This window comes from Pinus tabuliformis, chromosome 5_1 (genome assembly GCF_031772625.1).
Source record: "Pinus tabuliformis cultivar Carrire ecotype Pingquan chromosome 5_1, CPIR1, whole genome shotgun sequence".
Taxonomy (NCBI): Eukaryota; Viridiplantae; Streptophyta; class Pinopsida; order Pinales; family Pinaceae; genus Pinus; species Pinus tabuliformis.
This window is the reverse complement of record NC_142305.1, coordinates 553,192,662-553,206,343: the sequence shown is the minus strand read 5'-3', so window position 1 is coordinate 553,206,343 and position 13,682 is coordinate 553,192,662.

Genomic DNA, 13,682 nt, shown 5'->3' with positions numbered 1-13,682 from the left:
TTTAATATGAATTGAATTTCACCTTAAACTTTCTATTAAATAGAAATTTTAATTATTTTTATGTTTATATTAAGTTTTTTATTGTGTTATTTTATTCCAACATATAAAGATGAATCATTTTAGAATAATTTTGGTAGTTTATCTTTACCACTCCAACTAAATACAACCAAGTAGCTTTTTTTTAATATAAATACTTAAATATCAAACCAAATTAAAAATTGATAAATAAATAGGAATACATAAATGTATAATATTATACTATAAATTTTATATAATGGTAATTGTTGTTAAAACCTTAATGAATTACACAATTACGTCCCTATTATCAATATCTTATTAACATAAAGTATGTGTATGCATAGTTAATAATTTATTATTTATTATCAATATATTATCAAATATAAATACATTTTTATTATAATGTTAATATATAAAGGGAATATATGAAGTAATCATGTGAGTGTTGAAAAAATTGATATAAATTCATTCTATTTATATAATTTTTTTATGGGGGAAATATCTTCCAAATCCATTCAAAAGAACAAGAAATATTCATCATATAAATGCTTAGTAAGAAAAAATTATATGGAATGAATTTAACCATTCACCATATAGCTATAACAAACCATTTATACATAAATGTATAATATTATACTATAAATTTTATATAATGGTAATTATTGTTAAAACATTAATGAATTACACAATTACGTCCCTATTATCAATATTTTTATTAATATAAAGTATGTGTATGCATAGTTAATAATTTATTATTTATTATCAATATATTATCAAATATAAATAATTTTTTATTATAATGTTAATATATAAAGGGAATATATGAAGTAATCATGTGAGTGTTGAAAAAATTGATATAAATTCATTCTATTTATATAATTTTTTATGGGGGAAATATCTTCCAAATCCATTCAAAAGAACAAGAAATATTCATCATATAAATGCTTAGTAAGAAAAAATTATATGGAATGAATTTAACCATTCACGATATAGCTATAACAAACCACTTATATAAGACTTTACCTATTCTCAAAAAATCATAGTAGATCAAATAACAAATCCTAGTGAACCAGAGTAGTGCATATATTACCACAATGTTGACATTGAAATTCGAACAAGAATGAAATTTCAAAAAACAAAATCATTCCATTTCATTGGAAAATTGTTTAAAAAAAATTAATTTTAATGTTTGTGGGCCTTGAAGCTATTCTCTCCTAAGTTTTTTGCTTGCTTCCCTATCAAAAACATCTACACATTGTCAAATGGTTGACTCCATCATCCATAAAATATGGAGAGTCACATAGATTGTAGGGAAAAGATTCATTTCTATTTAAATTTTAAAAGAATCTCATAAAAGTTTGTGGGGTGGAGATTCATTTTTTAATTAAATTTTAAAAATAGCACGTTGTTTATACTCAATTTTCAAAGTTTTAATGAAATTATATTTTTAAATTTCTTCCAAATTTAAAATAAAAATTTATTATAAAACTATTTTTTCTAGCCTTTTTAAACCTTTTAATAATTTAATTTTTAAAGACTCTTTGGGAGAGCTCAATTGAAGTTTTGGGTTCAAATATTGTGCTATCGGTGGATTGGGGTGAGAAGTTAGACATGAAGAAAATATAATCCAACCAAGCTTACCAAAAAAAATTATAAAATTTTAATTTTAATTTATATGGATTGGGGGTGAGAAGTTAGACATGAAGAAAATATAATCCAACCAAGCTTACCAAAAAAAATTATAAAATTTTAATTTTAATTTATATAAATTTGTATGGAATTATTATATATAATAATTATTTTCATCTATCCAATATTATACATATAAAATTTGTAACAAAAATTATATATAAATATAAAATAAAAATTAGATAATCAAACTTATATAATTAATACAATATATATAACTTACAATTAAATCAAACATATATAAACTTTAAGATATCATATTAATTTTAATTTAGATATTATATATAACCAAAATTGTATGTACTCTAAATAAAATCTACTTTTGCATCTCTTATATAATATATTAAAATAAAAATTACGATTCATATTATTTATTAAAATGAATATTCCAAAATACGTATATTAGATTATTTATTGATTTCAATACAAATATTGTATGGTGTTGATGTTCAATTTAAAAATAAAATAGAGAAATTTTATTTAATTTACGCTTTAAAGTTTTTAACATTCTTCTCACCTTTTAAAAACATTTTAACTATTTATTCATCATAATGATTATGGAATTTTAATTAAGCTTTGTGTATATTTAGATGAAAGTCTTGTATATAAACATGGTTTTTATTTTTGAAATATTGTATATAATATATGTATTTGATGTAGGAGCATTCGACCAAGCATTGGCTTATATCTGTAACTTTCTTATATGTGCATATTTTCTGTATATGCACATCGTTTATGTATCTGCATCGTATATGCACAAATTCCATATACAAAAATTGTGCATATATGGAAATTGTGCATATACGGAAGATATGCGCATCTCTTTCGTATATACATAAATTTTGTATATGCGCAAATTCCATATACAGAAATTGCGCATATACGGAAACTGTGCATATACACAATATATGCACATATCTTTCGTATATGTGCAACTTCCATATATGCACATATCTTCCGTATATGCGCAACTTCCATATATTCGCATATCTTCTGTATATAAGTAAATTTCTTATATGTGCATATCTTCTGTGTATGCACGTTTCTTATATATGTGCATCTACCGTATATTCGCAACTTCCATATAAAAAAATTGCGCATATACAGAAATTCTGCATATACGAAAGATATGTGCATATCTTCTGTATATGCGTAACATTCTCATATATGCATATCTTCCATATATGTACATATTTTATGTATGTGCATCTATCGTACATGTGCAACTTTCATATATGGAAATTTTTCATATACGGAAATTGTGCATATACGGAAGATATGCACATCTCTTTTGTATATGCCAAATTTTTCTATATGCACATATCTTCCAGGTATATGTGCAACTTTCGAATATACACATAACCTCCATGTATATGAAACTTTAGTATATATAACTTTTGTATATATGCATTTACCTTATATGTGCAACTTCTGCGTATGCACATATCTTCCGTATATGCTCAACTTCCGTATATTCGCATATCTTCTGTATATGCGTAAATTTCTTATATGAGAATATCTTCTGTGTATGCACGTCTTTTATATATGTGCATCTACCATATATGCGCAACTTCCATATACAAAAATTGCGCATATACAGAAATTGTGCATATACGGAAGATATGCACATATCTTCCGTATATGCGTAATTTTCTTATATATGCATGTCTTCCATATATGTACATCTTTTATGTGTGTGTATCTACCGTACATGTGCAGCTTCCATATATGAAAATTTTTCATATATGGAAATTAGGCATATACGGAAGATATGCACATATTTTTTTATATGTGAATTTTTTCTATATGCACATATCTTCCAGATATATGTGTAACTTCAGTATATACACATAACCTCCGTGTATGTGAAACTTTAGTATATATAAATTTTGTATATATGCATTTTTTGTATATGTGCAATTTTTATATATGCACATATATTTCGCATATGCGCAACTTCTGTATATTCACACATCTTCCGTATATACATGTCCTTTATATATGTGAATCTACAGTATATGCGCAACTTCCATATACTGAAACTGCACATATACGGAAATGTGCACATATAAGAAAGTTATGTACATACGAAAGATATGCACATATCTTCCATATATACACAATTTCTGTATATGCTATACAGAAGTTGCGCATATAAGGAAATTGTGTATATACGGAAGATATGCACATATCTTCCGTATATCCTTAACTTTCTTATATGTACATATCTTCTGTATATGCACGTCGTTTACGTATCTGCGTCGTATATGTGCAAATTACATATACAAAAATTGTGCATATATGGAAATTGTGCACATACGGAAGATATGCACATATCTTCCGTATATACATAACTTTCGTATATGCGCAAATTTCATATACAATAATTATGCATATACACAATATCTGCGCATATCTTTCGTATATGCACAACTTTCGTATATTGTATATGTGCATCTACCATACATGCGCAACTTCCGTATATGCACATATCTTCCGTATATGCGCAACTTCCGTATATTCACATATCTTCCATATATGCGTAAATTTCTTATATGTGCATATCTTCCGTGTATGCACGTCTTTTATATATGTGCATCTACAGTATATGCACAACTTCCATATACAAAAATTACGCATATACAGAAATTGTGCATATACGTAAAATATGTGAATATATTTCATATATGCGTAACTTTCTTATATATGCATATCTTCCATATATGTACATATTTTATGTGTGTGCATCTACCGTACATGTGTAGCTTCCATATATGGAATTTTTTCATATACGGAAATTGTGCATATACAGAAGATATGCACATATCTTTTGTATATGTGAAATTTTTCTATATGCACGTATCTTCCAGGTATATGTGCAACTTCCATATATACACAACCTCTGTGTATGTGAAACTTTAGTATATACAACTTTTGTATATATGCATCTTTTGTATATGCGCAACTTCCGTATATGCACATATCTTTCGTACATGCAAAACTTCTGTATATTCGCATATCTTCCGTATATGCATGTCTTTCATATATGTGAATCTATAGTATATACGCAACTTCCATACACTGAAATTGAACGTATATGGAAATGTGCACATATAAGAAAGTTATGTATATATGGAAGATATGCACATATATTCCGTATATGCACAATTTTCATATACAAAAATTGCGCATATACGGAAATTGTGCATATACGGAAGATATGTGCATATATTCTGTATATCCCTAACTTTCTTATATGTGCATATCTTCTGTATATGCATGTCATTTACATACATCGTATATGTGAAAATTCCATATACAGAAATTGCGCATATAAAGAAATTGCGCATATATGGAAGATATGCGCATATCTTCCATATATGCACAATTTCTGTATATGAAATTTGTGCATATACGATGTAGATACATAAACGATGTACATGTACGGAAGATATGTGCATATACAAAAGTTATGGATATACGGAAGATATTCGCGCATATCTTCCGTATATACATAACTTTCATATATGCGCAAATTCCATATACAGAAATTACACATATACAAAAATTGTGCATATACATAATATATATGCATATCATTCATATATGCGCAACTTCTGTATATTGTATATGTGCATCTACCGCATATGCGCAACTTCCGTATATGTACATATCTTCCGTATATGCACAACTTCCGTATATTCGCATATCTTCCGTATATGTGTAAATTTCTTATATGTTCATATCTTCCATGTATGCACATCTTTTATATATTTGTATTTACTGTATAAGCGCAACTTCCATATACAAAAAGTGCACATATACGGAAATTGTGCATATACGGAAGATATGTGCATATCTTCCGTCTATGCGTAACTTTCTTATATATGCATATCTTCTATATATGTACATCTTTTATGTGTATTCATCTACCGTACATGTGCAGCTTCCATATATGAAAATTTTTCATATACGGAAATTTTGCATATACGGAAGATATGCGCATATCTTTTGTATATGCAAAATTTTTCTATATGCACATATCTTCTAGGTATATATGCAACTTTCGTATATACACATAACCTCTATGTATGTGAAACTTTTGTATATATAACTTTTGTATATATGCATCTACCGTATATACACTACTTTTGTATATGCACATATCGACCGTATATGCGCAACTTCCGTATATTCGTATATCTTCTGTATATGCATGTCTTTTATATATGTGAATCTACAGTATATGCGCAACTTCCATATACTGAAATTGCACATATACGGAAATGTGTACAAATAAGAAAGTTATATATATACAGAAGATATGCACATATCTTCCCTATATGCACAGTTTTCGTATATGCGCAATTTGTGCATATACGTAAACTGTGCACGCATATACGGAAACTGTGCATATACAGAAGATATGTGCATATCTTTCGTATATCCCTAACTTTCTTATATTTGCATATCTTTTGCACATGCACGTCGTTTATGTATCTACATCGTATATGCGCAAATTCCATATAGAAAAATTGCGCATATACTGAAATTCTGCATATACAGAAGATATGCCCATATATTCCGTATATACATAATTTCCGTATATGTGTAGTTTTTGTATATGAAATTTTCACATATACCATGTAGATACATAAACGACGTGCATATAGGGAATATATGCACATAAACGAAAGTTAGAGATATACGGAAGATATTCGCGCATATTTTCCGTATATATATAACTTTCGTATATGTGCAAATTCTATATACAGAAATTACGCATATACGTGATATATGAACATATCATTCGTATATGCGAAACTTCCATATATTGTATATGTGCATCTACCGTATATTTTCATATCTTCCGTATATGCGTAAATTTCTTATATGTGCATATATTTTATGTATGCACGTCTTTTATATATGTGCAACTTCCATATACAAAAATTGCCCATATACGGAAATTGTGCATATACGGAAGATATGTGCATATTTTCTGTCTATGCGTAACTTTTTTATATATGCATATCTTCCATATATGTACATCTTTTATGTGTGTTCATCTACCATACATGTGCAGCTTTCATATAGGGAAATTTTTCATATACAAAAATTGTGCATATACGGAAGATATGCGCTTATCTTTTGTATATGAATTTTTTTTCTATATGGACATATATTCCAGGTATATGTGCAACTTTCTTATATACACATAACCTCCATGTATGTCAAACTTTAGTATATATAACTTATATATATATGCATCTATTGTATATGCGCAAATTTCGTATATGCACAACTTCCGTATATTAGCATATCTTCTGTATATGCGTAAATTTCTTATATGTGCATATTTTCCGTGTATGCACGTCTTCTATATATGAGCATGTACCGTATATGCGCAACTTCTATATAAAAAAAATTGCGCATATACGGAAGATATGTGTATATCTTCCGTATATGCGTAACATTCTTATATATGCATATCTTTTATGTGTGTGCATCTACCATACATGTGCATATATGGAAATTTTTCATATACAGAAATTGTGCATATACGGAAGATATGCGCATATATTTTGCATATGCGAAATTTTTCTATATGCACATATCTTCCAGGTATTTGTGCAACTTTCGTATATATACATAACCTCCATGTATGTGAAACTTTAGTATATATAAATTTTGTATATATGCATCTTTTGTATATGTACAACTTCCGTAGATGCACATATCTTCCATATATACGCAACTTCTGTATATTCACATATCTTCTGCATATGTATGTCTTTTATATATGTGAATCTACAGTATATGCACAATTTCCATATATTGAAATTACACGTATACGGAAATGTGCACATATAAGAAAGCTATGTATATATGGAAGATATGCACATATCTTTCGTATATACACAATTTCTGTATATGCTATACAAAAATTGCGCATATACGAAAATTGTGCATATACGGAAGTTATGCGCATATCTTCCGTATATCCCTAACTTTCTTATATGTGCATATATTCTATATATGCGCGTCGTTTATGTATCTACATCGTATATGTGCAAATTCCATATACAAAAATTGCGCATATACGGAAATTGTGCATATATGGAAGATATGCGCATATCTTTCGTATATGCACAATTTCCGTATATGCGCAATTTCTGTGGTATTTGCGCATATGCAGAAGATATTTACGTATATCTTACGTATATACATAACTTTCGTATATGCGCAAATTCCATATACAGAAATTACACATATACGGAAATTGTGCATATACGCAATATATGAGCATATTATTCGTATATGCGCAACTTCCGTATATTGTATATGTGCATCTACCGTATATGCGCAACTTCCATATACAAAAATTGTGCATATATTCCGTATATGCGTAACTTTCTTATATATGCATATCTTCTATATATGTACATATTTTATGTGTGTGCATCTACCGTACATGTGTAGCTTCCATATATGGAAATTTTTTATGTACAAAAATCATGCATATACAAATTTAACCTCTGTATATACACAATTTCCATATATGCACATATCTTTCATATGTGTGCAACTTCTGTGTATACACATATACAGGAGTTGCACATATAGAAAAAGTATGTTCATATACAGAAGACATGCACATATACAGAATTTGTGCATATATGAAAAAGGTGTGCATATACAGAAGATATGTGCATTTACGAATGATATGCACATTTATGAAAGTTGTGCATATACGAAAGTTGTGTAGAACTTCACCCTCTATATATGCACATAGTTCGTATATGTGCATGCCTTCCATATATGCATAAATTTCGTATATGTGCATGTCTTATGTATATGTGCTTCTTCCATATATGCATTTCTTCAATATAGACATAGAAGATAGGTGCATATGGAGATTGTCATATATGCATATATGGAAGATATGTGTATATACAAAAGTTGCACATGCATAGGAGATATGCACATGTCCATATATGTACAACATTTCATATATGCACAACTTTCTTATATGTTCATATCTTCTGTATATGTGTTTCCTTTATACATGTGCATATATAGAATAAATGTGCATATACGGAGGATATGCACATATATGAAAGTTGTGCATATGCAGAATCTATGCATATATATGGAAGTTGCACACACACATATATATATATATATAGAAGTTGTACATATATAAAGACTGTTGTGTAGACATATTACAAACATTTTCATATATGCACATATATAGAGGTTTCACATATATGAAAGATATGCACATATAGGGAAGTTGTACATATATAGAGACTATTATGTATACATATCACGGATGTTGCATACAACTTCTATATATGCTCATATTTTGCATATGTAAATATACGGAAGTTGTGCATATATACAAGATATGCACATATATGGAAATTGTGCCTATATAGTAGATATGCGTAGCTTCCATATATGCACAACTTCTATATATGCGCATATAAAGAAGTTTTGTACAACTTAACTCAGTTACAAACGCTGTGCATGCCTCTACTATAACAAAGAGACGACTCAAGTTCATCCTTCGGTTGAGAGTGACATAAGCCTTTGTAGCATATGCCAAGGCAGCTAGATGTCTTCGTACATCTGACACAATCACCTGTTCTTCAAAGTAAGTAGGTGATGCATGCTCATCCGGTGTGTGCACTCTACGTACTTGTACAACTCATTATTGTGACTCATCAAAGGATATGTTGTACACATCTGTTCCTGGATTATCCTCAAGGAGAATGGTATCCCCTTGTTCACTCAGGACATTCTCTATCATTGGAGCTGGTGAAGCCTGTGGGGTGACCTAAGTTTCTTTTAGCATCAATTCGGTGTCCTGATGCTGTTCCGGTTGCTCCATCTCCATGTCTATTTGTTCTACTATTGGCTCATCCTGCAGAGCAAGTTCATGTTCCTGTGGCTACTCACCCTATTCCTCATCTGCTGCTGGTTCAAAGTCTTCAACCTGTATCGATGCGGTTTGCATTGTCTGTGCACCTTGCACTTCTTCCTATTCATGTTCATGTTTCGCTTCCTTCTCTCTTCTGTGCAGCTCTTGTTCTTCTTTGAGGTTCTGCTAGAGTTCCTGCAATTTCCTCTCTACTTGTTCAAGTCTTTGCTTCTCCCTTTTTCTTTTCACTATTCTCCTATTGCATTTTCGCCTCTTCACATCTATCTATGAAAGGAAAACATACAAAGTTCCACATCTACAGATTTTTTCATATACAAAAGATATGTGTATATACAGAAGTTGCACATAACTGAAATGTATGCATATCTAGAGACTATTGTATATGCATATTATGTCAGTCTTCAGATATGCACAACTTTCGTATATGCGCATATCTTCTGTATATGCACAACTTTTGTATATGTGCATATCTTCCATATCTTTACATATTTGGAAGTTGTGCATATATGATAAATGTACATATATGAAATTTGGAAGGAAGTTCTCTGATCTATGCATTCAAATCAAAACTATTGATTTTTTCTTTCTTTTAAACACAGAAAAATGTAAAAGCTCTATTGAATAATGCCCATTAATAATTCTATTGAACAATAATGTCATACTATTATTACTATCCAAAATGAAATGCCAACTGTATAATCACCCCATGGATATATTGTACGTATGTTGACTGTGATAGTTTGGTAACCTGATTATCAATGTATTGACCTTTCATGAATGCTGACTGACTGTCGAAGAATTCACCTTGAACTATATGCATCATTGTAGTCTCCTATCGAATCACATAGGGATCCGAACTTGTCACTATGCTTACCTGCCTGAGTTCTCTTTCCTGGTTGTTGCATTCACCCACTGGTTTGCCTTACCTAACTCTTGTTCTGAACCTATTAGAAATGAAAAGAAATAGGCGTAGATAGAAATATGGGTTCATTCCCTGCCGCGCTTGATCCTAAAGTATGACTACCTTAGTGATAGCTTGTATCATGTTGGCTATAGTTGGGTATCGACTTCTAGTTTCTTCATTTTATTTTTCCCTTTTTAGTTCATTTGTGAGTGGATGCAACACCATCACTAAGATTTGGTGTTCGGTATCATCACTCAATGCCAAGGTTCGATCCCCCTCCCGCTCCATTCCTTCGTAGAGGTTTTTTAGTATTGAAAATGAGAATTCACATTTGAATTCAGATAGGGCTTTGAGAGGCATCTAAGTAGTGGGGCTAGGATTATGATCCATCTCATGTTCAGTCAAGTTTATAGAACCGAAGAAAAAGATGTGGGAGGACCATATATTGTAGGATCCAATCTCACCATAGCCTCAAGTAGGCATAATGTAATAAATATTAAAGGATAATCCTTTCTTGTTAGGAAAGGATAATATATCAGAGTGAAACCGGTAGCATCATTACACTATTTCATAGGAAGAAAAACATACATGAAGTGATAAACAGGGGAGAAAATAAAATAATTTCATTAACCTTCAAGATGGATTCCCTATCACCGTTCCATTACATTTAGCAATTGTATAGCTCAATCCCCTCATGAATAGGAAAATTACACCAAAGGGAAACCACAAAATTTGGTCTCTTGGGTGTACAATTTGGGAACACGTTAAGTGTTTCTCCCCCCTATTTATAAGGAGAGAGGAAGCTTTGAACAACAGTTACAAAATATGTCGGCCGAGCTCAAGTTGTCTAATCGACTAGCTGTCTCAGCGTGCGATGGTTTTGCTTCCCAAATCATTGCAATCAGATTTGATTCCATTCTTTGAAATGCAGAAATTACAGAATAAAAGAAAAAGGAAAATTGAATTAATATTTGAGAAAAATAACTCCACGATATTCATGTTATGGCCTTTGATCAAGCCATGTCTCTGCCACAATGTGCCTCTCTTGTTGTTCAACTGGTTCACCTATTGATTTTACCTTAACTACCTAACTTCCCCACACACTGGAGTTGTGAGTGATCAACAGTGGTTGCTTGTCACAGAGCAGAAGCAGAGATTGACCTAGTAGCCCTTCATTGTCTGATTGTGCGGAGTTCCATGTTGAGAAATTAATTCTTAGGTGACCTGCACACTTCTTTCTGAGTCCCATACCTCCATTTACTCACTAAATATGTGTGTTGGACCACAAAGATGGCTTGTATTACCTCAAGGTAGACCCAACACTCCTTCATGCAGATCATGGCCCTTGCTACCTTAATCCAAATTTTTTTTATCATCACCATTACTTCTGAGACCAACCTCTCTATTACCGCATTCAATCGTGCAACTTCTGATTAATCCATCTCTTTAAACTTCCTCTATTACAATTTATACACATCTACAAAAGTTGTGCATAAACATATGATGTGTGCATATACAAAAGTTGTTCATATATGGATGTTGTTGTATATATATATTACAAAAGTTTCACACAAATTTTGTATATGCACAATTTATACAGAAGTTGCACATACACAAAAGATATGTGCATATATAGAAGTTGCACATATGTAGAGGATATGCACATATACATAAGTTGCACATATACAAAAGATATGCTCATACACATAATATATGTGCATATATAGAAGTTGTTTAGAACTTCAGTGTCTATATAGGCACAAATTCTTTATAGACGCATATCTTCTGTATATGCATAAACAGACATTCGTATATACGGAAGTTGCGCATATAATTTTTTTTTGCATATACAGAAATTGCACATATACGGTGGTTGCGCATATATGGTTGTTGGAGTTGCGCTAAATTATATATATTCCACATAACTTGTGCATATATATAAGATATGCGCATATATAGAAGTAGTGCATATACAGAAGTTGTGGATATATGGATGGTGTCATATATGTATATTACTGAAGTTGCACACAAATTTCGTATATGCATATGTTATAAAAATGTTGCGCATATACAAAAGATATGTGCATATATAGAAGTTTCACATATGTAGAATATATGCACATATACAGAAGTTGCACATGTATGGAATATGTGCGCATATATGAAATAAATGTGCATATACAGAAGTTTCTTAAAACTTTAGTCTCTATATAGGCACAATTTCTGTATAGACGTATATCTTCGAAATTTACATAAATAGATATTCGTATATACGGAAGTTGCGCATATACAAAAATTGTGCATATACAGATATTGCACATATACGGTGGTTGTGCATATACAGTGGCTGGAGTTACACTAAATTATGTATAGTCCGCATAACTTGTGCATATTCAAAAGATATCCACATATGTGGAAGTTGTGCATATATAGAAGATGTATGCATATATAAAAGTTGTGCATAGATGGATGTTGTCGTATATATATATTACGAAAGTTGCACACAAATTTCATATATGCACAAGTTATATAGAAGTTGCACATATACAAAAGATATGTGCATATATAGGAGTTGCACATATGTAGAAGATATGAACATATACAAAAGTTGCACATATATGGAAGATCTGTGCATATACAAAATATATGTGCATATAAGAAAGTTGTTTAGAACTTCAATCTCTATATAGACACAAATTCTTTATAGACACATATCTTTCGTATATGCATAAACAAATATTGGTATATACAGAAGTTGTGCATATACAAAAATTATGCATATACAAAAATTACACATATATGGTTGCTGCGCATATACAGTGGTTGGAGTAGCACTAAATTATGTATATTCTGCATAACTTGTGAATATACAGAAGATACGCGCATATACGGAAGTTGTGCATATACAAAAGATGTGCACATATATAGAAGTTGTGCATATATGGATGTTGTCATATTATGTATATTATGGAAGCTGCACACAAATTTCATATATGCACAAGTTATACAGAAGTTGAGCATATACAAAGGATATGTGCATATATAGAAGTTTTAGATATGTAGAAGATATGCACATATACAAAAGTTGCACATATAAGGAAGATATGTGCATATATGGAAGTT